The 19,449-nt window shown below is 44.0% G+C and overlaps 34 non-coding genes across 34 annotated transcripts; 16 read left to right on the top strand and 18 right to left on the bottom strand.

The window, feature by feature from the left end:
- Positions 1-467: 467 nt before the first annotated feature.
- Positions 468-541, bottom strand: trnam-cau (transfer RNA methionine (anticodon CAU)). The gene has a single exon. It is a non-coding gene; the product is annotated as a tRNA-Met (tRNA).
- Positions 542-2,458: 1,917 nt separating this feature from the next.
- On the bottom strand, positions 2,459-2,532 carry trnam-cau (transfer RNA methionine (anticodon CAU)). Its single transcript has one exon. It is a non-coding gene; the product is annotated as a tRNA-Met (tRNA).
- Positions 2,533-2,627: 95 nt separating this feature from the next.
- trnal-cag (transfer RNA leucine (anticodon CAG)) lies at positions 2,628-2,710 on the top strand. Its single transcript has one exon. It is a non-coding gene; the product is annotated as a tRNA-Leu (tRNA).
- Positions 2,711-3,513: 803 nt separating this feature from the next.
- On the bottom strand, positions 3,514-3,587 carry trnam-cau (transfer RNA methionine (anticodon CAU)). The gene has a single exon. It is a non-coding gene; the product is annotated as a tRNA-Met (tRNA).
- Positions 3,588-3,682: 95 nt separating this feature from the next.
- trnal-cag (transfer RNA leucine (anticodon CAG)) lies at positions 3,683-3,765 on the top strand. The gene has a single exon. It is a non-coding gene; the product is annotated as a tRNA-Leu (tRNA).
- An 803-nt stretch (positions 3,766-4,568) lies between these two features.
- On the bottom strand, positions 4,569-4,642 carry trnam-cau (transfer RNA methionine (anticodon CAU)). The gene has a single exon. It is a non-coding gene; the product is annotated as a tRNA-Met (tRNA).
- Positions 4,643-4,737: 95 nt separating this feature from the next.
- trnal-cag (transfer RNA leucine (anticodon CAG)) lies at positions 4,738-4,820 on the top strand. The gene has a single exon. It is a non-coding gene; the product is annotated as a tRNA-Leu (tRNA).
- Positions 4,821-5,623: 803 nt separating this feature from the next.
- trnam-cau (transfer RNA methionine (anticodon CAU)) lies at positions 5,624-5,697 on the bottom strand. Its single transcript has one exon. It is a non-coding gene; the product is annotated as a tRNA-Met (tRNA).
- A 95-nt stretch (positions 5,698-5,792) lies between these two features.
- On the top strand, positions 5,793-5,875 carry trnal-cag (transfer RNA leucine (anticodon CAG)). The gene has a single exon. It is a non-coding gene; the product is annotated as a tRNA-Leu (tRNA).
- Positions 5,876-6,677: 802 nt separating this feature from the next.
- On the bottom strand, positions 6,678-6,751 carry trnam-cau (transfer RNA methionine (anticodon CAU)). The gene has a single exon. It is a non-coding gene; the product is annotated as a tRNA-Met (tRNA).
- A 95-nt stretch (positions 6,752-6,846) lies between these two features.
- On the top strand, positions 6,847-6,929 carry trnal-cag (transfer RNA leucine (anticodon CAG)). Its single transcript has one exon. It is a non-coding gene; the product is annotated as a tRNA-Leu (tRNA).
- Positions 6,930-7,731: 802 nt separating this feature from the next.
- trnam-cau (transfer RNA methionine (anticodon CAU)) lies at positions 7,732-7,805 on the bottom strand. The gene has a single exon. It is a non-coding gene; the product is annotated as a tRNA-Met (tRNA).
- Positions 7,806-7,900: 95 nt separating this feature from the next.
- trnal-cag (transfer RNA leucine (anticodon CAG)) lies at positions 7,901-7,983 on the top strand. Its single transcript has one exon. It is a non-coding gene; the product is annotated as a tRNA-Leu (tRNA).
- Positions 7,984-8,787: 804 nt separating this feature from the next.
- Positions 8,788-8,861, bottom strand: trnam-cau (transfer RNA methionine (anticodon CAU)). Its single transcript has one exon. It is a non-coding gene; the product is annotated as a tRNA-Met (tRNA).
- A 95-nt stretch (positions 8,862-8,956) lies between these two features.
- Positions 8,957-9,039, top strand: trnal-cag (transfer RNA leucine (anticodon CAG)). The gene has a single exon. It is a non-coding gene; the product is annotated as a tRNA-Leu (tRNA).
- Positions 9,040-9,841: 802 nt separating this feature from the next.
- Positions 9,842-9,915, bottom strand: trnal-caa (transfer RNA leucine (anticodon CAA)). Its single transcript has one exon. It is a non-coding gene; the product is annotated as a tRNA-Leu (tRNA).
- Positions 9,916-10,010: 95 nt separating this feature from the next.
- Positions 10,011-10,093, top strand: trnal-cag (transfer RNA leucine (anticodon CAG)). Its single transcript has one exon. It is a non-coding gene; the product is annotated as a tRNA-Leu (tRNA).
- Positions 10,094-10,898: 805 nt separating this feature from the next.
- trnam-cau (transfer RNA methionine (anticodon CAU)) lies at positions 10,899-10,972 on the bottom strand. The gene has a single exon. It is a non-coding gene; the product is annotated as a tRNA-Met (tRNA).
- Positions 10,973-11,067: 95 nt separating this feature from the next.
- On the top strand, positions 11,068-11,150 carry trnal-cag (transfer RNA leucine (anticodon CAG)). The gene has a single exon. It is a non-coding gene; the product is annotated as a tRNA-Leu (tRNA).
- An 802-nt stretch (positions 11,151-11,952) lies between these two features.
- Positions 11,953-12,026, bottom strand: trnam-cau (transfer RNA methionine (anticodon CAU)). Its single transcript has one exon. It is a non-coding gene; the product is annotated as a tRNA-Met (tRNA).
- A 95-nt stretch (positions 12,027-12,121) lies between these two features.
- Positions 12,122-12,204, top strand: trnal-cag (transfer RNA leucine (anticodon CAG)). Its single transcript has one exon. It is a non-coding gene; the product is annotated as a tRNA-Leu (tRNA).
- Positions 12,205-13,008: 804 nt separating this feature from the next.
- Positions 13,009-13,082, bottom strand: trnam-cau (transfer RNA methionine (anticodon CAU)). The gene has a single exon. It is a non-coding gene; the product is annotated as a tRNA-Met (tRNA).
- Positions 13,083-13,177: 95 nt separating this feature from the next.
- On the top strand, positions 13,178-13,260 carry trnal-cag (transfer RNA leucine (anticodon CAG)). The gene has a single exon. It is a non-coding gene; the product is annotated as a tRNA-Leu (tRNA).
- Positions 13,261-14,063: 803 nt separating this feature from the next.
- On the bottom strand, positions 14,064-14,137 carry trnam-cau (transfer RNA methionine (anticodon CAU)). Its single transcript has one exon. It is a non-coding gene; the product is annotated as a tRNA-Met (tRNA).
- A 95-nt stretch (positions 14,138-14,232) lies between these two features.
- Positions 14,233-14,315, top strand: trnal-cag (transfer RNA leucine (anticodon CAG)). Its single transcript has one exon. It is a non-coding gene; the product is annotated as a tRNA-Leu (tRNA).
- Positions 14,316-15,119: 804 nt separating this feature from the next.
- On the bottom strand, positions 15,120-15,193 carry trnam-cau (transfer RNA methionine (anticodon CAU)). The gene has a single exon. It is a non-coding gene; the product is annotated as a tRNA-Met (tRNA).
- A 95-nt stretch (positions 15,194-15,288) lies between these two features.
- On the top strand, positions 15,289-15,371 carry trnal-cag (transfer RNA leucine (anticodon CAG)). The gene has a single exon. It is a non-coding gene; the product is annotated as a tRNA-Leu (tRNA).
- An 803-nt stretch (positions 15,372-16,174) lies between these two features.
- Positions 16,175-16,248, bottom strand: trnam-cau (transfer RNA methionine (anticodon CAU)). The gene has a single exon. It is a non-coding gene; the product is annotated as a tRNA-Met (tRNA).
- Positions 16,249-16,343: 95 nt separating this feature from the next.
- On the top strand, positions 16,344-16,426 carry trnal-cag (transfer RNA leucine (anticodon CAG)). The gene has a single exon. It is a non-coding gene; the product is annotated as a tRNA-Leu (tRNA).
- Positions 16,427-17,228: 802 nt separating this feature from the next.
- trnam-cau (transfer RNA methionine (anticodon CAU)) lies at positions 17,229-17,302 on the bottom strand. The gene has a single exon. It is a non-coding gene; the product is annotated as a tRNA-Met (tRNA).
- A 95-nt stretch (positions 17,303-17,397) lies between these two features.
- trnal-cag (transfer RNA leucine (anticodon CAG)) lies at positions 17,398-17,480 on the top strand. Its single transcript has one exon. It is a non-coding gene; the product is annotated as a tRNA-Leu (tRNA).
- An 803-nt stretch (positions 17,481-18,283) lies between these two features.
- trnam-cau (transfer RNA methionine (anticodon CAU)) lies at positions 18,284-18,357 on the bottom strand. Its single transcript has one exon. It is a non-coding gene; the product is annotated as a tRNA-Met (tRNA).
- Positions 18,358-18,452: 95 nt separating this feature from the next.
- Positions 18,453-18,535, top strand: trnal-cag (transfer RNA leucine (anticodon CAG)). Its single transcript has one exon. It is a non-coding gene; the product is annotated as a tRNA-Leu (tRNA).
- An 803-nt stretch (positions 18,536-19,338) lies between these two features.
- On the bottom strand, positions 19,339-19,412 carry trnam-cau (transfer RNA methionine (anticodon CAU)). The gene has a single exon. It is a non-coding gene; the product is annotated as a tRNA-Met (tRNA).
- Between the last annotated feature and the right edge of the window lie 37 nt (positions 19,413-19,449).

Here is a 19,449-nt window from a genome sequence, read left to right as displayed (position 1 = left end):
TGTCTTTTTTTCTTTTTTTCTTTTCTTTTTAGGGGGAGTATGCAATGTGATTTGGGGAGTCTAACTGGGATGTGGTGGACTGAAGTTTTGGGGATGCAGTAGAACTTCATGGCAAGGATTCTTGGAAATTTCTTGGAATTGAAGGTCATGGGTTTTGGGGGCATGTGGTGCAGAGTCATGGCCTAAGATTCAAGGAATGCCATGCAAAACATTGCTTTAGCATTGACAAGACTTGTCATTAGAATGATAGAATTACATTAGCCTTAAAAAAACATACTGCAACAACACTGACGCATATTACATAAATATGAGAGTAATACTATTGCTGCATTTGTTCAACATTAGTCCCACAAGAACACTTGATTTCTATGACATTGCATATGAAGGACTGGAAAAACGCACAAAAGGAATGATACAGAAAGCAGCTCTTTCATTTACATGCTCCCATGTATCAAAAAGCACCAGCCTGCCCCGTGTGAGGCTCGAACTCACGACCTTCAGATTATGAGACTGACGCGCTGCCTAACTGCGCCAACGAGGCATGTGTTATGGCTCGGGTGAGCGGAGAACCACTAGCTTCCAGATCATCTGCCATTCGGTGCAGCTCCAAAAGTACTGCTCACCCTTTGCCCTCACGTCAGGATGGCCGAGCGGTCTAAAGGCCATTGCACACCGAGCACGAAATATTCGTATGCGTATTTTCGTGTTCGTCAGCTTAAAAATTCGTCACGCATAGAAACCTTGCACACCGAGTCCTTTGCGTATTTCTTAAACCTTTGCGGGAAAAAACGCAAAAATACCAAATAGATTCGTCAAGCAGTGAGGATGATTTTTGCCCTCTCTCTTATTGAAAAGGGAAGAAAGAGAAAATATTGCGTCCATCCAATCCTGAAATTGCGCCGAGAGGAAGGAGAGTTCCTTATCAAGGAGTTGCGAATTTATCCTGAGCGATTCAAAATTATTACCTCAGAATGTCAGTGGGACAGTTCGATGCTTTGCTAGCGATTCTGGAGCCACATATTAAAAACAAGACCACCAATTTCCGTGAACCAATCGATTCTGAACGGAGACTGGCAGTGTGTCTGAAATGGACCAGGTATGGACACACACACGGACATACACACACCCGCGCGCGGCCCGGTGGAAGCGCTGGGCAGACAGAACAGCTAGGCTGTTATTGTGTATATTGTGCCCAAATAATACATTAGTTATCGAATAGGCTGCTCAATCACACCTTATTCGATCCTAAATTTCAATCTGATTGAAAGGGGAGGTTTATTAATTTCATAATCCAATATAGAGAAGAGAACATAAACACTTGATCGAATTGAAAACCGAAACTGAAAGCACGGCGCATATGTGCAATGATTTGAGGACGAGCTCCCCCTGGCCCTGAATTGTCAAAAGACCTCTCAAAATGCTGGCTCTGGATGCGAAAAACGCAGAAAATCGAACCCGATCCGATTAATTTTATGACGGACGAAAGTTTCGGAGGCGGTGTGCAAGCGTGACTGACATAACGTGAGGTCGAATTTTTTTTTTAACGTGCGAAAATTTCGGATGCGAATTTCGGACTCGGTGTGCAATGGCCTTAAGGCGCTGCGTTCAGGTCGCAGTCTCCCCTGGAGGCGTGGGTTCGAATCCCACTTCTGACAAACCTAACCTTTGGCTGTGGGCTCAAGCTAGAGTCTTGAACCCTCTGGCAAGTTCACCCCAAAGTGCATTAATGTTGACAAAGCACTGCATTTCTGTTCATGCTAGAGTTAACCAAACAATGCAGTTGCACTGACCTGCATAATATGGACTTTAAAGTAACACTTTTGGTGCAATGTATGGGATTCTGTGGCGTTTTCGTGCAGTTTTCTTGGAATTTCAAGTCAAGACATTTCACGAAATTGGACATGTTTATAGAACGGGATCCAACAGAAGTTCGAGGAATGCCACGTTCTGATGTTTACCGGAAGAAGAACTTGTTTATGAAAGGCTATTCATGTCTTTTTTTCTTTTTTTCTTTTCTTTTTAGGGGGAGTATGCAATGTGATTTGGGGAGTCTAACTGGGATGTGGTGGACTGAAGTTTTGGGGATGCAGTAGAACTTCATGGCAAGGATTCTTGGAAATTTCTTGGAATTGAAGGTCATGGGTTTTGGGGGCATGTGGTGCAGAGTCATGGCCTAAGATTCAAGGAATGCCATGCAAAACATTGCTTTAGCATTGACAAGACTTGTCATTAGAATGATAGAATTACATTAGCCTTAAAAAAACATACTGCAACAACACTGACGCATATTACATAAATATGAGAGTAATACTATTGCTGCATTTGTTCAACATTAGTCCCACAAGAACACTTGATTTCTATGACATTGCATATGAAGGACTGGAAAAACGCACAAAAGGAATGATACAGAAAGCAGCTCTTTCATTTACATGCTCCCATGTATCAAAAAGCACCAGCCTGCCCCGTGTGAGGCTCGAACTCACGACCTTCAGATTATGAGACTGACGCGCTGCCTAACTGCGCCAACGAGGCATGTGTTATGGCTCGGGTGAGCGGATAACCACTAGCTTCCAGATCATCTGCCATTCGGTGCAGCTCCAAAAGTACTGCTCACCCTTTGCCCTCACGTCAGGATGGCCGAGCGGTCTAAGGCGCTGCGTTCAGGTCGCACTCTCCCCTGGAGGCGTGGGTTCGAATCCCACTTCTGACAAACCTAATCTTTGGCTGTGGGCTCAAGCTAGAGTCTTGAACCCTCTGGCAAGTTCACCCCAAAGTGCATTAATGTTGACAAAGCACTGCATTTCTGTTCATGCTAGAGTTAACCAAACAATGCAGTTGCACTGACCTGCATAATATGGACTTTAAAGTAACACTTTTGGTGCAATGTATGGGATTCTGTGGCGTTTTCGTGCAGTTTTCTTGGAATTTCAAGTCAAGACATTTCACGAAATTGGACATGTTTATAGAATGGGATCCAACAGAACTTCGAGGAATGCCACGTTCTGATGTTTTCCGGAAGAAGAACTTGTTTATGAAAGGCTATTCATGTCTTTTTTTCTTTTTTTCTTTTCTTTTTAGGGGGAGTATGCAATGTGATTTGGGGAGTCTAACTGGGATGTGGTGGACTGAAGTTTTGGGGATGCAGTAGAACTTCATGGCAAGGATTCTTGGAAATTTCTTGGAATTGAAGGTCATGGGTTTTGGGGGCATGTGGTGCAGAGTCATGGCCTAAGATTCAAGGAATGCCATGCAAAACATTGCTTTAGCATTGACAAGACTTGTCATTAGAATGATAGAATTACATTAGCCTTAAAAAAACATACTGCAACAACACTGACGCATATTACATAAATATGAGAGTAATACTATTGCTGCATTTGTTCAACATTAGTCCCACAAGAACACTTGATTTCTATGACATTGCATATGAAGGACTGGAAAAACGCACAAAAGGAATGATACAGAAAGCAGCTCTTTCATTTACATGCTCCCATGTATCAAAAAGCACCAGCCTGCCCCGTGTGAGGCTCGAACTCACGACCTTCAGATTATGAGACTGACGCGCTGCCTAACTGCGCCAACGAGGCATGTGTTATGGCTCGGGTGAGCGGAGAACCACTAGCTTCCAGATCATCTGCCATTCGGTGCAGCTCCAAAAGTACTGCTCACCCTTTGCCCTCACGTCAGGATGGCCGAGCGGTCTAAGGCGCTGCGTTCAGGTCGCAGTCTCCCCTGGAGGCGTGGGTTCGAATCCCACTTCTGACAAACCTAACCTTTGGCTGTGGGCTCAAGCTAGAGTCTTGAACCCTCTGGCAAGTTCACCCCAAAGTGCATTAATGTTGACAAAGCACTGCATTTCTGTTCATGCTAGAGTTAACCAAACAATGCAGTTGCACTGACCTGCATAATATGGACTTTAAAGTAACACTTTTGGTGCAATGTATGGGATTCTGTGGCGTTTTCGTGCAGTTTTCTTGGAATTTCAAGTCAAGACATTTCACGAAATTGGACATGTTTATAGAACGGGATCCAACAGAAGTTCGAGGAATGCCACGTTCTGATGTTTACCGGAAGAAGAACTTGTTTATGAAAGGCTATTCATGTCTTTTTTTCTTTTTTTCTTTTCTTTTTAGGGGGAGTATGCAATGTGATTTGGGGAGTCTAACTGGGATGTGGTGGACTGAAGTTTTGGGGATGCAGTAGAACTTCATGGCAAGGATTCTTGGAAATTTCTTGGAATTGAAGGTCATGGGTTTTGGGGGCATGTGGTGCAGAGTCATGGCCTAAGATTCAAGGAATGCCATGCAAAACATTGCTTTAGCATTGACAAGACTTGTCATTAGAATGATAGAATTACATTAGCCTTAAAAAAACATACTGCAACAACACTGACGCATATTACATAAATATGAGAGTAATACTATTGCTGCATTTGTTCAACATTAGTCCCACAAGAACACTTGATTTCTATGACATTGCATATGAAGGACTGGAAAAACGCACAAAAGGAATGATACAGAAAGCAGCTCTTTCATTTACATGCTCCCATGTATCAAAAAGCACCAGCCTGCCCCGTGTGAGGCTCGAACTCACGACCTTCAGATTATGAGACTGACGCGCTGCCTAACTGCGCCAACGAGGCATGTGTTATGGCTCGGGTGAGCGGAGAACCACTAGCTTCCAGATCATCTGCCATTCGGTGCAGCTCCAAAAGTACTGCTCACCCCTTGCCCTCACGTCAGGATGGCCGAGCGGTCTAAGGCGCTGCGTTCAGGTCGCAGTCTCCCCTGGAGGCGTGGGTTCGAATCCCACTTCTGACAAACCTAATCTTTGGCTGTGGGCTCAAGCTAGAGTCTTGAACCCTCTGGCAAGTTCACCCCAAAGTGCATTAATGTTGACAAAGCACTGCATTTCTGTTCATGCTAGAGTTAACCAAACAATGCAGTTGCACTGACCTGCATAATATGGACTTTAAAGTAACACTTTTGGTGCAATGTATGGGATTCTGTGGCGTTTTCGTGCAGTTTTCTTGGAATTTCAAGTCAAGACATTTCACGAAATTGGACATGTTTATAGAACGGGATCCAACAGAAGTTCGAGGAATGCCACGTTCTGATGTTTACCGGAAGAAGAACTTGTTTATGAAAGGCTATTCATGTCTTTTTTTCTTTTTTTCTTTTCTTTTTAGGGGGAGTATGCAATGTGATTTGGGGAGTCTAACTGGGATGTGGTGGACTGAAGTTTTGGGGATGCAGTAGAACTTCATGGCAAGGATTCTTGGAAATTTCTTGGAATTAAAGGTCATGGGTTTTGGGGGCATGTGGTGCAGAGTCATGGCCTAAGATTCAAGGAATGCCATGCAAAACATTGCTTTAGCATTGACAAGACTTGTCATTGGAATGATAGAATTACATTAGCCTTAAAAAAACATACTGCAACAACACTGACGCATATTACATAAATATGAGAGTAATACTATTGCTGCATTTGTTCAACATTAGTCCCACAAGAACACTTGATTTCTATGACATTGCATATGAAGGACTGGAAAAACGCACAAAAGGAATGATACAGAAAGCAGCTCTTTCATTTACATGCTCCCATGTATCAAAAAGCACCAGCATGCCCCGTGTGAGGCTCGAACTCACGACCTTCAGATTATGAGACTGACGCGCTGCCTAACTGCGCCAACGAGGCATGTGCTATGGCTCGGGTGAGCGGAGAACCACTAGCTTCCAGATCATCTGCCATTCGGTGCAGCTCCAAAAGTACTGCTCACCCTTTGCCCTCACGTCAGGATGGCCGAACGGTCTAAGGCGCTGCGTTCAGGTCGCAGTCTCCCCTGGAGGCGTGGGTTCGAATCCCATTTCTGACAACCTAAACTTTGGCTGCGGGCTCAAGCTAGAGTCTTGAACCCTCTGGCAAGTTCACCCCAAAGTGCATTAATGTTGACAAAGCACTGCATTTCTGTTCATGCTAGAGTTAAGCAAACAATGCAGTTGCACTGACCTGCATAATATGGACTTTAAAGTAACACTTTTGGTGCAATGTATGGGATTCTGTGGCGTTTTCGTGCAGTTTTCTTGGAATTTCAAGTCAAGACATTTCACGAAATTGGACATGTTTATAGAATGGGATCCAACAGAACTTCGAGGAATGCCACGTTCTGATGTTTACCGGAAGAAGAACTTGTTTATGAAAGGCTATTCATGTCTTTTTTTCTTTTTTTCTTTTCTTTTTAGGGGGAGTATGCAATGTGATTTTGGGAGTCTAACTGGGATGTGGTGGACTGAAGTTTTGGGGATGCAGTAGAACTTCATGGCAAGGATTCTTGGAAATTTCTTGGAATTGAAGGTCATGGGTTTTGGGGGCATGTGGTGCAGAGTCATGGCCTAAGATTCAAGGAATGCCATGCAAAACATTGCTTTAGCATTGACAAGACTTGTCATTAGAATGATAGAATTACATTAGCCTTAAAAAAACATACTGCAACAACACTGACGCATATTACATAAATATGAGAGTAATACTATTGCTGCATTTGTTCAACATTAGTCCCACAAGAACACTTGATTTCTATGACATTGCATATGAAGGACTGGAAAAACGCACAAAAGGAATGATACAGAAAGCAGCTCTTTCATTTACATGCTCCCATGTATCAAAAAGCACCAGCCTGCCCCGTGTGAGGCTCGAACTCACGACCTTCAGATTATGAGACTGACGCGCTGCCTAACTGCGCCAACGAGGCATGTGCTATGGCTCGGGTGAGCGGAGAACCACTAGCTTCCAGATCATCTGCCATTCGGTGCAGCTCCAAAAGTACTGCTCACCCTTTGCCCTCACGTCAGGATGGCCGAACGGTCTAAGGCGCTGCGTTCAGGTCGCAGTCTCCCCTGGAGGCGTGGGTTCGAATCCCATTTCTGACAACCTAAACTTTGGCTGCGGGCTCAAGCTAGAGTCTTGAACCCTCTGGCAAGTTCACCCCAAAGTGCATTAATGTTGACAAAGCACTGCATTTCTGTTCATGCTAGAGTTAACCAAACAATGCAGTTCCACTGACCTGCATAATATGGACTTTAAAGTAACACTTTTGGTGCAATGTATGGGATTCTGTGGCGTTTTCGTGCAGTTTTCTTGGAATTTCAAGTCAAGACATTTCACGAAATTGGACATGTTTATAGAATGGGATCCAACAGAACTTCGAGGAATGCCACGTTCTGATGTTTACCGGAAGAAGAACTTGTTTATGAAAGGCTATTCATGTCTTTTTTTCTTTTTTTCTTTTCTTTTTAGGGGGAGTATGCAATGTGATTTGGGGAGTCTAACTGGGATGTGGTGGACTGAAGTTTTGGGGATGCAGTAGAACTTCATGGCAAGGATTCTTGGAAATTTCTTGGAATTGAAGGTCATGGGTTTTGGGGGCATGTGGTGCAGAGTCATGGCCTAAGATTCAAGGAATGCCATGCAAAACATTGCTTTAGCATTGACAAGACTTGTCATTAGAATTATAGAATTACATTAGCCTTAAAAAAACATACTGCAACAACACTGACGCATATTACATAAATATGAGAGTAATACTATTGCTGCATTTGTTCAACATTAGTCCCACAAGAACACTTGATTTCTATGACATTGCATATGAAGGACTGGAAAAACGCACAAAAGGAATGATACAGAAAGCAGCTCTTTCATTTACATGCTCCCATGTATCAAAAAGCACCAGCCTGCCCCGTGTGAGGCTCGAACTCACGACCTTCAGATTATGAGACTGACGCGCTGCCTAACTGCGCCAACGAGGCATGTGCTATGGCTCGGGTGAGCGGAGAACCACTAGCTTTCAGATCATCTGCCATTCGGTGCAGCTCCAAAAGTACTGCTCACCCTTTGCCCTCACGTCAGGATGGCCGAGCGGTCTAAGGCGCTGCGTTCAGGTCGCAGTCTCCCCTGGAGGCGTGGGTTCGAATCCCACTTCTGACAAACCTAACCTTTGGCTGCGGGCTCAAGCTAGAGTCTTGAACCCTCTGGCAAGTTCACCCCGAAATGTGCATTAATGTTGACAAAGCACTGCATTTCAGTTCATGCTAGAGTTAACCAAACAATGCAGTTGCACTGACCTGCATAATATGGACTTTAAAGTAACACTTTTGGTGCAATGTATGGGATTCGGTGGCGTTTTCGTGCAGTTTTCTTGGAATTTCAAGTCAAGACATTTCACGAAATTGGACATGTTTATAGAACGGGATCCAACAGAACTTCGAGGAATGCCACGTTCTGATGTTTACCGGAAGAAGAACTTGTTTATGAAAGGCTATTCATGTCGTTTTTTCTTTTTTTCTTTTCTTTTTAGGGGGAGTATGCAATGTGATTTGGGGAGTCTAACTGGGATGTGGTGGACTGAAGTTTTGGGGATGCAGTAGAACTTCATGGCAAGGATTCTTGGAAATTTCTTGGAATTGAAGGTCATGGGTTTTGGGGGCATGTGGTGCAGAGTCATGGCCTAAGATTCAAGGAATGCCATGCAAAACATTGCTTTAGCATTGACAAGACTTGTCATTGGAATGATAGAATTACATTAGCCTTAAAAAACATACTGCAACAACACTGACGCATATTACATAAATATGAGAGTAATACTATTGCTGCATTTGTTCAACATTAGTCCCACAAGAACACTTGATTTCTATGACATTGCATATGAAGGACTGGAAAAACGCACAAAAGGAATGATACAGAAAGCAGCTCTTTCATTTACATGCTCCCATGTATCAAAAAGCACCAGCCTGCCCCGTGTGAGGCTCGAACTCACGACCTTCAGATTATGAGACTGACGCGCTGCCTAACTGCGCCAACGAGGCATGTGCTATGGCTCGGGTGAGCGGAGAAACACTAGCTTCCAGATCATCTGCCATTCGGTGCAGCTCCAAAAGTACTGCTCACCCTTTGCCCTCACGTCAGGATGGCCGAACGGTCTAAGGCGCTGCGTTCAGGTCGCAGTCTCCCCTGGAGGCGTGGGTTCGAATCCCATTTCTGACAACCTAAACTTTGGCTGCGGGCTCAAGCTAGAGTCTTGAACCCTCTGGCAAGTTCACCCCAAAGTGCATTAATGTTGACAAAGCACTGCATTTCTGTTCATGCTAGAGTTAACCAAACAATGCAGTTCCACTGACCTGCATAATATGGACTTTAAAGTAACACTTTTGGTGCAATGTATGGGATTCTGTGGCGTTTTCGTGCAGTTTTCTTGGAATTTCAAGTCAAGACATTTCACGAAATTGGACATGTTTATAGAACGGGATCCAACAGAACTTCGAGGAATGCCACGTTCTGATGTTTACCGGAAGAAGAACTTGTTTATGAAAGGCTATTCATGTCTTTTTTTCTTTTTTTCTTTTCTTTTTAGGGGGAGTATGCAATGTGATTTGGGGAGTCTAACTGGGATGTGGTGGACTGAAGTTTTGGGGATGCAGTAGAACTTCATGGCAAGGATTCTTGGAAATTTCTTGGAATTGAAGGTCATGGGTTTTGGGGGCATGTGGTGCAGAGTCATGGCCTAAGATTCAAGGAATGCCATGCAAAACATTGCTTTAGCATTGACAAGACTTGTCATTAGAATTATAGAATTACATTAGCCTTAAAAAAACATACTGCAACAACACTGACGCATATTACATAAATATGAGAGTAATACTATTGCTGCATTTGTTCAACATTAGTCCCACAAGAACACTTGATTTCTATGACATTGCATATGAAGGACTGGAAAAACGCACAAAAGGAATGATACAGAAAGCAGCTCTTTCATTTACATGCTCCCATGTATCAAAAAGCACCAGCCTGCCCCGTGTGAGGCTCGAACTCACGACCTTCAGATTTTGAGACTGACGCGCTGCCTAACTGCGCCAACGAGGCATGTGCTATGGCTCGGGTGAGCGGAGAACCACTAGCTTTCAGATCATCTGCCATTCGGTGCAGCTCCAAAAGTACTGCTCACCCTTTGCCCTCACGTCAGGATGGCCGAGCGGTCTAAGGCGCTGCGTTCAGGTCGCAGTCTCCCCTGGAGGCGTGGGTTCGAATCCCACTTCTGACAAACCTAACCTTTGGCTGCGGGCTCAAGCTAGAGTCTTGAACCCTCTGGCAAGTTCACCCCGAAATGTGCATTAATGTTGACAAAGCACTGCATTTCAGTTCATGCTAGAGTTAACCAAACAATGCAGTTGCACTGACCTGCATAATATGGACTTTAAAGTAACACTTTTGGTGCAATGTATGGGATTCGGTGGCGTTTTCGTGCAGTTTTCTTGGAATTTCAAGTCAAGACATTTCACGAAATTGGACATGTTTATAGAACGGGATCCAACAGAACTTCGAGGAATGCCACGTTCTGATGTTTACCGGAAGAAGAACTTGTTTATGAAAGGCTATTCATGTCGTTTTTTCTTTTTTTCTTTTCTTTTTAGGGGGAGTATGCAATGTGATTTGGGGAGTCTAACTGGGATGTGGTGGACTGAAGTTTTGGGGATGCAGTAGAACTTCATGGCAAGGATTCTTGGAAATTTCTTGGAATTGAAGGTCATGGGTTTTGGGGGCATGTGGTGCAGAGTCATGGCCTAAGATTCAAGGAATGCCATGCAAAACATTGCTTTAGCATTGACAAGACTTGTCATTGGAATGATAGAATTACATTAGCCTTAAAAAAACATACTGCAACAACACTGACGCATATTACATAAATATGAGAGTAATACTATTGCTGCATTTGTTCAACATTAGTCCCACAAGAACACTTGATTTCTATGACATTGCATATGAAGGACTGGAAAAACGCACAAAAGGAATGATACAGAAAGCAGCTCTTTCATTTACATGCTCCCATGTATCAAAAAGCACCAGCCTGCCCCGTGTGAGGCTCGAACTCACGACCTTCAGATTATGAGACTGACGCGCTGCCTAACTGCGCCAACGAGGCATGTGCTATGGCTCGGGTGAGCGGAGAAACACTAGCTTCCAGATCATCTGCCATTCGGTGCAGCTCCAAAAGTACTGCTCACCCTTTGCCCTCACGTCAGGATGGCCGAACGGTCTAAGGCGCTGCATTCAGGTCGCAGTCTCCCCTGGAGGCGTGGGTTCGAATCCCATTTCTGACAACCTAAACTTTGGCTGCGGGCTCAAGCTAGAGTCTTGAACCCTCTGGCAAGTTCACCCCAAAGTGCATTAATGTTGACAAAGCACTGCATTTCTGTTCATGCTAGAGTTAACCAAACAATGCAGTTCCACTGACCTGCATAATATGGACTTTAAAGTAACACTTTTGGTGCAATGTATGGGATTCTGTGGCGTTTTCGTGCAGTTTTCTTGGAATTTCAAGTCAAGACATTTCACGAAATTGGACATGTTTATAGAACGGGATCCAACAGAACTTCGAGGAATGCCACGTTCTGATGTTTACCGGAAGAAGAACTTGTTTATGAAAGGCTATTCATGTCTTTTTTTCTTTTTTTCTTTTCTTTTTAGGGGGAGTATGCAATGTGATTTGGGGAGTCTAACTGGGATGTGGTGGACTGAAGTTTTGGGGATGCAGTAGAACTTCATGGCAAGGATTCTTGGAAATTTCTTGGAATTGAAGGTCATGGGTTTTGGGGGCATGTGGTGCAGAGTCATGGCCTAAGATTCAAGGAATGCCATGCAAAACATTGCTTTAGCATTGACAAGACTTGTCATTAGAATGATAGAATTACATTAGCCTTAAAAAAACATACTGCAACAACACTGACGCATATTACATAAATATGAGAGTAATACTATTGCTGCATTTGTTCAACATTAGTCCCACAAGAACACTTGATTTCTATGACATTGCATATGAAGGACTGGAAAAACGCACAAAAGGAATGATACAGAAAGCAGCTCTTTCATTTACATGCTCCCATGTATCAAAAAGCACCAGCCTGCCCCGTGTGAGGCTCGAACTCACGACCTTCAGATTATGAGACTGACGCGCTGCCTAACTGCGCCAACGAGGCATGTGCTATGGCTCGGGTGAGCGGAGAACCACTAGCTTTCAGATCATCTGCCATTCGGTGCAGCTCCAAAAGTACTGCTCACCCTTTGCCCTCACGTCAGGATGGCCGAGCGGTCTAAGGCGCTGCGTTCAGGTCGCAGTCTCCCCTGGAGGCGTGGGTTCGAATCCCACTTCTGACAAACCTAACCTTTGGCTGCGGGATCAAGCTAGAGTCTTGAACCCTCTGGCAAGTTCACCCCGAAGTGCATTAATGTTGACAAAGCACTGCATTTCAGTTCATGTTAGAGTTAACCAAACAATGCAGTTGCACTGACCTGCATAATATGGACTTTAAAGTAACACTTTTGGTGCAATGTATGGGATTCGGTGGCGTTTTCGTGCAGTTTTCTTGGAATTTCAAGTCAAGACATTTCATGAAATTGGACATGTTTATAGAATGGGATCCAACAGAACTTCGAGGAATGCCACGTTCTGATGTTTACCGGAAGAAGAACTTGTTTATGAAAGGCTATTCATGTCTTTTTTTCTTTTTTTCTTTTCTTTTTTAGGGGGAGTATGCAATGTGATTTTGGGAGTCTAACTGGGATGTGGTGGACTGAAGTTTTGGGGATGCAGTAGAACTTCATGGCAAGGATTCTTGGAAATTTCTTGGAATTGAAGGTCATGGGTTTTGGGGGCATGTGGTGCAGAGTCATGGCCTAAGATTCAAGGAATGCCATGCAAAACATTGCTTTAGCATTGACAAGACTTGTCATTGGAATGATAGAATTACATTAGCCTTAAAAAAACATACTGCAACAACACTGACGCATATTACATAAATATGAGAGTAATACTATTGCTGCATTTGTTTAACATTAGTCCCACAAGAACACTTGATTTCTATGACATTGCATATGAAGGACTGGAAAAACGCACAAAAGGAATGATACAGAAAGCAGCTCTTTCATTTACATGCTCCCATGTATCAAAAAGCACCAGCCTGCCCCGTGTGAGGCTCGAACTCACGACCTTCAGATTATGAGACTGACGCGCTGCCTAACTGCGCCAACGAGGCATGTGCTGTGGCTCGGGTGAGCGGAGAACCACTAGCTTCCAGATCATCTGCCATTCGGTGCAGCTCCAAAAGTACTGCTCACCCTTTGCCCTCACGTCAGGATGGCCGAGCGGTCTAAGGCGCTGCGTTCAGGTCGCAGTCTCCCCTGGAGGCGTGGGTTCGAATCCCACTTCTGACAAACCTAACCTTTGGCTGTGGGCTCAAGCTAGAGTCTTGAACCCTCTGGCAAGTTCACCCCAAAGTGCATTAATGTTGACAAAGCACTGCATTTCTGTTCATGCTAGAGTTAACCAAACAATGCAGTTGCACTGACCTGCATAATATGGACTTTAAAGTAACACTTTTGGTGCAATGTATGGGATTCGGTGGCGTTTTCGTGCAGTTTTCTTGGAATTTCAAGTCAAGACATTTCACGAAATTGGACATGTTTATAGAACGGGATCCAACAGAACTTCGAGGAATGCCACGTTCTGATGTTTACCGGAAGAAGAACTTGTTTATGAAAGGCTATTCATGTCTTTTTTTCTTTTTTTCTTTTCTTTTTAGGGGGAGTATTCAATGTGATTTTGGGAGTCTAACTGGGATGTGGTGGACTGAAGTTTTGGGGATGCAGTAGAACTTCATGGCAAGGATTCTTGGAAATTTCTTGGAATTGAAGGTCATGGGTTTTGGGGGCATGTGGTGCAGAGTCATGGCCTAAGATTCAAGGAATGCCATGCAAAACATTGCTTTAGCATTGACAAGACTTGTCATTGGAATGATAGAATTACATTAGCCTTAAAAAAACATACTGCAACAACACTGACGCATATTACATAAATATGAGAGTAATACTATTGCTGTATTTGTTCAACATTAGTCCCACAAGAACACTTGATTTCTATGACATTGCATATGAAGGACTGGAAAAACACACAAAAGGAATGATACAGAAAGCAGCTCTTTCATTTACATGCTCCCATGTATCAAAAAGCACCAGCCTGCCCCGTGTGAGGCTCGAACTCACGACCTTCAGATTATGAGACTGACGCGCTGCCTAACTGCGCCAACGAGGCATGTGCTATGGCTCGGGTGAGCGGAGAACCACTAGCTTTAAGATCATCTGCCATTCGGTGCAGCTCCAAAAGTACTGCTCACCCTTTGCCCTCACGTCAGGATGGCCGAGCGGTCTAAGGCGCTGCGTTCAGGTCGCAGTCTCCCCTGGAGGCGTGGGTTCGAATCCCACATCTGACAAACCTAACCTTTGGCTGCGGGCTCAAGCTAGAGTCTTGAACCCTCTGGCAAGTTCACCCCGAAGTGCATTAATGTTGACAAAGCACTGCATTTCAGTTCATGTTAGAGTTAACCAAACAATGCAGTTGCACTGACCTGCATAATATGGACTTTAAAGTAATACTTTTGTTGCAATGTATGGGATTCGGTGGCGTTTTCGTGCAGTTTTCTTGGAATTTCAAGTCAAGACATTTCATGAAATTGGACATGTTTATAGAATGGGATCCAACAGAACTTCGAGGAATGCCACGTTCTGATGTTTACCGGAAGAAGAACTTGTTTATGAAAGGCTATTCATGTCTTTTTTTCTTTTTTTCTTTTCTTTTTTAGGGGGAGTATGCAATGTGATTTTGGGAGTCTAACTGGGATGTGGTGGACTGAAGTTTTGGGGATGCAGTAGAACTTCATGGCAAGGATTCTTGGAAATTTCTTGGAATTGAAGGTCATGGGTTTTGGGGGCATGTGGTGCAGAGTCATGGCCTAAGATTCAAGGAATGCCATGCAAAACATTGCTTTAGCATTGACAAGACTTGTCATTGGAATGATAGAATTACATTAGCCTTAAAAAAACATACTGCAACAACACTGACGCATATTACATAAATATGAGAGTAATACTATTGCTGCATTTGTTCAACATTAGTCCCACAAGAACACTTGATTTCTATGACATTGCATATGAAGGACTGGAAAAACGCACAAAAGGAATGATACAGAAAGCAGCTCTTTCGTTTACATGCTCCCATGTATCAAAAAGCACCAGCCTGCCCCGTGTGAGGCTCGAACTCACGACCTTCAGATTATGAGACTGACGCGCTGCCTAACTGCGCCAACGAGGCATGTGCTATGGCTCGGGTGAGCGGAGAACCACTAGCTTCCAGATCATCTGCCATTCGGTGCAGCTCCAAAAGTACTGCTCACCCTTTGCCCTCACGTCAGGATGGCCGAGCGGTCTAAGGCGCTGCGTTCAGGTCGCAGTCTCCCCTGGAGGCGTGGGTTCGAATCCCACTTCTGACAAACCTAACCTTTGGCTGCGGGCTCAAGCTAGAGTCTTGAACCCTCTGGCAAGTTCACCCCGAAGTGCATTAATGTTGACAAAGCACTGCATTTCAGTTCATGCTAGAGTTAACCAAACAATGCAGTTGCACTGACCTGCATAATATGGACTTTAAAGTAACACTTTTGGTGCAATGTATGGGATTCGGTGGCGTTTTCGTGCAGTTTTCTTGGAATTTCAAGTCAAGACATTTCACGAAATTGGACATGTTTATAGAACGGGATCCAACAGAACTTCGAGGAATGCCACGTTCTGATGTTTACCGGAAGAAGAACTTGTTTATGAAAGGCTATTCATGTCTTTTTTTCTTTTTTTCTTTTCTTTTTAGGGGGAGTATGCAATGTGATTTGGGGAGTCTAACTGGGATGTGGTGGACTGAAGTTTTGGGGATGCAGTAGAACTTCATGGCAAGGATTCTTGGAAATTTCTTGGAATTGAAGGTCATGGGTTTTGGGGGCATGTGGTGCAGAGTCATGGCCTAAGATTCAAGGAATGCCATGCAAAACATTGCTTTAGCATTGACAAGACTTGTCATTGGAATGATAGAATTACATTAGCCTTAAAAAAACATACTGCAACAACACTGACGCATATTACATAAATATGAGAGTAATACTATTGCTGCATTTGTTCAACATTAGTCCCACAAGAACACTTGATTTCTATGACATTGCATATGAAGGACTGGAAAAACGCACAAAAGGAATGATACAGAAAGCAGCTCTTTCATTTACATGCTCCCATGTATCAAAAAGCACCAGCCTGCCCCGTGTGAGGCTCGAACTCACGACCTTCAGATTATGAGACTGACACGCTGCCTAACTGCGCCAACGAGGCATGTGTTATGGCTCGGGTGAGCGGAGAACCACTAGCTTCCAGATCATCTGCCATTCGGTGCAGCTCCAAAAGTACTGCTCACCCTTTGCCCTCACGTCAGGATGGCCGAGCGGTCTAAGGCGCTGCGTTCAGGTCGCAGTCTCCCCTGGAGGCGTGGGTTCGAATCCCACTTCTGACAACCTAACCTTTGGCTGCGGGCTCAAGCTAGAGTCTTGAACCCTCTGGCAAGTTCACCCCGAAGTGCATTAATGTTGACAAAGCACTGCATTTCTGTTCATGCTAGAGTTAACCAAACAATGCAGTTGCACTGACCTGCATAATATGGACTTTAAAGTAACACTTTTGGTGCAATGTATGGGATTCGGTGGCGTTTTCGTGCAGTTTTCTTGGAATTTCAAGTCAAGACATTTCACGAAATTGGACATGTTTATAGAATGGGATCCAACAGAACTTCGAGGAATGCCACGTTCTGATGTTTACCGGAAGAAGAACTTGTTTATGAAAGGCTATTCATGTCTTTTTTTCTTTTTTTCTTTTCTTTTTAGGGGGAGTATGCAATGTGATTTTGGGAGTCTAACTGGGATGTGGTGGACTGAAGTTTTGGGGATGCAGTAGAACTTCATGGCAAGGATTCTTGGAAATTTCTTGGAATTGAAGGTCATGGGTTTTGGGGGCATGTGGTGCAGAGTCATGGCCTAAGATTCAAGGAATACCATGCAAAACATTGCTTTAGCATTGACAAGACTTGTCATTGGAATGATAGAATTACATTAGCCTTAAAAAAACATACTGCAACAACACTGACGCATATTACATAAATATGAGAGTAATACTATTGCTGCATTTGTTCAACATTAGTCCCACAAGAACACTTGATTTCTATGACATTGCATATGAAGGACTGGAAAAACGCACAAAAGGAATGATACAGAAAGCAGCTCTTTCATTTACATGCTCCCATGTATCAAAAAGCACCAGCCTGCCCCGTGTGAGGCTCGAACTCACGACCTTCAGATTATGAGACTGACGCGCTGCCTAACTGCGCCAACGAGGCATGTGCTATGGCTCGGGTGAGCGGAGAACCACTAGCTTCCAGATCATCTGCCATTCGGTGCAGCTCCAAAAGTACTGCTCACCCTTTGCCCTCACGTCAGGATGGCCGAGCGGTCTAAGGCGCTGCGTTCAGGTCGCAGTCTCCCCTGGAGGCGTGGGTTCGAATCCCACTTCTGACAAACCTAACCTTTGGCTGCGGGCTCAAGCTAGAGTCTTGAACCCTCTGGCAAGTTCACCCCGAAGTGCATTAATGTTGACAAAGCACTGCATTTCAGTTCATGCTAGAGTTAACCAAACAATGCAGTTGCACTGACCTGCACAATTTGGACTTTAAAGTAACACTTTTGGTGCAATGTATGGGATTCGGTGGCGTTTTCGTGCAGTTTTCTTGGAATTTCAAGTCAAGACATTTCACGAAATTGGACATGTTTATAAAATGGGATCCAACAGAACTTCGAGGAATGCCACGTTCTGATGTTTACCGGAAGAAGAACTTGTTTATGAAAGGCTATTCATGTCTTTTTTTCTTTTTTTCTTTTCTTTTTAGGGGGAGTATGCAATGTGATTTTGGGAGTCTAACTGGGATGTGGTGGACTGAAGTTTTGGGGATGCAGTAGAACTTCATGGCAAGGATTCTTGGAAATTTCTTGGAATTGAAGATCATGGGTTTTGGGGGCATGTGGTGCAGAGTCATGGCCTAAGATTCAAGGAATACCATGCAAAACATTGCTTTAGCATTGACAAGACTTGTCATTGGAATGATAGAATTACATTAGCCTTAAAAAAACATACTGCAACAACACTGACGCATATTACATAAATATGAGAGTAATACTATTGCTGCATTTGTTCAACATTAGTCCCACAAGAACACTTGATTTCTATGACATTGCATATGAAGGACTGGAAAAACGCACAAAAGGAATGATACAGAAAGCAGCTCTTTCATTTACATGCTCCCATGTATCAAAAAGCACCAGCCTGCCCCGTGTGAGGCTCGAACTCACGACCTTCAGATTATGAGACTGACGCGCTGCCTAACTGCGCCAACGAGGCATGTGCTATGGCTCGGGTGAGCGGAGAACCACTAGCTTCCAGATCATCTGCCATTCGGTGCAGCTCCAAAAGTACTGCTCACCCTTTGCCCTCACGTCAGGATGGCCGAGCGGTCTAAGGCGCTGCGTTCAGGTCGCAGTCTCCCCTGGAGGCGTGGGTTCGAATCCCACTTCTGACAAACCTAACCTTTGGCTGCGGGCTCAAGCTAGAGTCTTGAACCCTCTGGCAAGTTCACCCCGAAGTGCATTAATGTTGACAAAGCACTGCATTTCAGTTCATGCTAGAGTTAACCAAACAATGCAGTTGCACTGACCTGCATAATTTGGACTTTAAAGTAACACTTTTGGTGCAATGTATGGGATTCGGTGGCGTTTTCGTGCAGTTTTCTTGGAATTTCAAGTCAAGACATTTCACGAAATTGGACATGTTTATAAAATGGGATCCAACAGAACTTCGAGGAATGCCACGTTCTGATGTTTACCGGAAGAAGAACTTGTTTATGAAAGGCTATTCATGTCTTTTTTTCTTTTTTACTTTTCTTTTTAGGGGGAGTATGCAATGTGATTTTGGGAGTCTAACTGGGATGTGGTGGACTGAAGTTTTGGGGATGCAGTAGAACTTCATGGCAAGGATTCTTGGAAATTTCTTGGAATTGAAGGTCATGGGTTTTGGGGGCATGTGGTGCAGAGTCATGGCCTAAGATTCAAGGAATACCATGCAAAACATTGCTTTAGCATTGACAAGACTTGTCATTGGAATGATAGAATTACATTAGCCTTAAAAAAACATACTGCAACAACACTGACGCATATTACATAAATATGAGAGTAATACTATTGCTGCATTTGTTCAACATTAGTCCCACAAGAACACTTGATTTCTATGACATTGCATATGAAGGACTGGAAAAACGCACAAAAGGAATGATACAGAAAGCAGCTCTTTCATTTACATGCTCCCATGTATCAAAAAGCACCAGCCTGCCCCGTGTGAGGCTCAAACTCACGACCTTCAGATTATGAGACTGACGCGCTGCCTAACTGCGCCAACGAGGCATGTGCTATGGCTCGGGTGAGCGGAGAACCACTAGCT

This window comes from Pimephales promelas, chromosome 24 (genome assembly GCF_988280905.1).
Source record: "Pimephales promelas chromosome 24, fPimPro1.hap1.1, whole genome shotgun sequence".
In the NCBI taxonomy this organism is placed as follows: domain Eukaryota; kingdom Metazoa; phylum Chordata; class Actinopteri; order Cypriniformes; family Leuciscidae; genus Pimephales; species Pimephales promelas.
The sequence above is the reverse complement of the archived record's forward strand: the minus strand, read 5'-3'. Positions and strand labels throughout refer to the sequence as shown.